Genomic DNA, 3,098 nt, shown 5'->3' with positions numbered 1-3,098 from the left:
CTGCACACATCTGAATATTTGGGTTGAACTGTTCTGGAACAGTGTTGTAAATGCAACTTAACCACTGATTTCTAGTCGTGTCCTCTTTTGGAAGACCAAACAAAGTAGTTTTGCTTTCACAACGAAACACACAGCGTCACACATGGCGGGCTTGAGTGAGCAGAGGCCGGGGGATAAAGTGAGGAACGGCCGCCGGGCTAGAGAACGGCACGGCCGGCGGATTCGACGGAGGAGACCACATGTGACGACCCCGGGCTGAACTCCCTGCAGGGGGCGCCAACGGCCTGATGATTATTTTTACACATTACCGTGCGATCTAATGCTTGTTTAATATTGACCAAGCCCATTTAATTCAAATGTCCAATTAATCTTTAATATTTTGCCATTTCTTTAGGACAGTAATGCTACAGCCACTGTAATTAAATGAATATGTGGACATCAAAACGTGTAAACTCAGAGTGAGGGTTTGATCTTTTATTTTGAAACCGCGATGTATTCTTGAGTTTGCGTTGATTTATAAATTATTTACCTTACAAATCTGATGAAATGGCGAATGTTGCGTTCCCAGATGAACATTATAAACTGGCCGCTAGAGGCTGGCTCCAAAAGGGAGTCAGTCCCATAGACTCCCCATGTTAAAATGTCCAACATTACAGCAGAAAAAAACGTGTTTACAGCCTGGTACAAAAAAATTATTTTGATCTATATAGCTAATCTTGCCCTTCATGACAACTGTGAGGGGGGGGAATTTTTTTATAACTCATCCTTTTAAATTATATTAATACTTAAAGTTCTGCATAATTAAGGGCGTGGTCAATTGAGTGACAGGTGAATTATTTCCAAGATGGCGACGGCCGGCTCCACTAAATTTGAGCTTCAAAACCGCTCTTCAGAAACCTACGGGTGACGTCACAGACACTACGTCCTTGTTTTTATACAGTCTATGGTCGACGCGAGCAAAATTAAGTTGAGGATTTTTAAAAATCGAATAGTCGAATAAAATTGACGAATCGCGACAGCCCTAATGTACATTGATTATCCTCATAATACCTACTGTGTTTTTATTTTGGGGGTCATTTGTTTTGTGTGGATACATTCATTATAATCAGTAAAATCATTCATTTTACTAAGGTGAATAAGCCGAGGGAAATGGAAACTTCAAGACCAAATTGAAAGTTCTGTGCGACTGCCACTTATTCTTAAACAAAATATCAATCTTAATCTTTATGGCAGAAGATACAATACTGTACAATACAATCTTGAAGATACAGTACAATCTTAATATTTACAGTAACGGATTGTCACCTTAAAAATGGTGCTAACGAGCCTTAGCTACAGCAAATTCTGTCACTATGTCCTTCATATCCAAAGACCTTTGTATGTTCCGTTCAATTGAAATTAGTGCCAGCTGCTGACAGCCTCTCTTGGTTAATTGTTGACCTGAGGTATGTTTTAATCAGCTTTACTAGTTTTATTAGTTGACAACTAATTGTTAACTAGTTTAATTTAGAAGAGCTAAATAAATAATTTCAACTAAGTAAATGTAATGATATTTACAACCCTCTACATTGCGAGTAAATCACTCGCAAATGCGACTAAATCTTACTCTGGGCAACTAAATAATGTCTAACATAAGCCATTGGCTAATAAATTCTTAGATTTTACTCGCCAGTATGTGTGTGAGAGGCGTTCAACACAGATTTTCACTCGATAAACACGCTGACTGAGCGCTTGAGAGTTTCGCTCTCCGTCAAGCGATCTGTACTATTTGGATGCGCTCAATGGATCATGTCATGTACTCAATGGATGCGCAGTATGTAGCACGCAGCACACCTGTATTTGACGTACCGTAAACTAGTGTGAAGGCGCACGACTCGCCGTCGCTTTACTGATAGCGCTGTGTTTCTCTGCAAAGAGAGAGAACGAGAGTCTTGCATACCACGCTGAATCCACGCGCTACATGTAAACCATATTCTTTGTTGTATTTTCCTGTCAAAATAACAGAGTTAATTTAGAATTATTCAGCTTTTAAGAACAAGCAGAAGATATGCCGGTTTCTCAGCAGTGGGCGGAGCTAATGCGCAAACAGCTCTCGTTGGCTGGCGCTCATCTATTACAGTCCCTGTTTTGATTTCAGCAAATCAGTTCGAGCGAACGCTGACAACGTGATTAATATTCATGAACCCAGCAGATAATAATAGTAGTAATAGTAGTATCTTTTAATAATAATTAATATTACCTATGACCAACAATATCTTAAACAAAGTTATCTTTACCTGTAGAAGCTGCTAAAGGCAACAGACTTGTTGCTGCTGTAGTTTTGTTACTCTGAATTTACTCTGCATCACTTAAAGCACAGCTCTGTTTTGACATCGGCTTGTCAGATAGTTTGTTACGTTCATTGCTACAGTTATCTTATCACCGTCAATCACGGATCAATTTGGCGGATTCACTCATGTAATGTTTTACACTCGTGTTTGTTATTCCTGAAACAGTATACATGGACGTCCTCTTAAACTTTTCTTCAAACTGTGAATGAAGATATGCCTGTGATTGGCTAAAATACTCTGCAAAACACGTTGTAAATAGAAACTTTTGGTTTTTTGATTCGAAACCAGAGCGCGCACACAAAAACACACAGGAGAGTTTGAAAGCAGGTGACTTCGAGCGGGTACAGAATTGAGTTGATACTACTGTCTGGAACTGTAAGAAGACCCCTGGCGCGTCTTCCCCGGTACCACCTATTTTATTGCAGCCTATATTAATACCTGCTAAACACTACATAATATGCTGCTGCTAAGTGCAACCCTAGCTAACCTGTTTCCCAGTAACCATATTAGTAATTAGACTATTACCAGTATTTCATCTTGCAAATAATTAAACGAAAATAAGATGGAATTAACAACGAAAACATTGTTTGTCATATCTTTAGTCAATCTTATCTCCATCATTTACCGCTGTCATGTTTCCTCTTTTCCTCCTCTTCTTGCTTTTTTCTGCTTCTGGCTGCCAGACGGATATGTCTTCTTCATGTTTAAATTAGCAAATGCACGAGTAAGCGCTGTGCCCATAGACTGTAAAAAAAAGATGGACGACAC

The sequence above is a fragment of the Sinocyclocheilus rhinocerous genome, unplaced genomic scaffold, assembly GCF_001515625.1.
Source record: "Sinocyclocheilus rhinocerous isolate Xijiao unplaced genomic scaffold, SAMN03320098_v1.1 scaffold1507, whole genome shotgun sequence".
NCBI lineage: Eukaryota > Metazoa > Chordata > Actinopteri > Cypriniformes > Cyprinidae > Sinocyclocheilus > Sinocyclocheilus rhinocerous.
Note: the sequence above shows the minus strand (reverse complement) of the source record.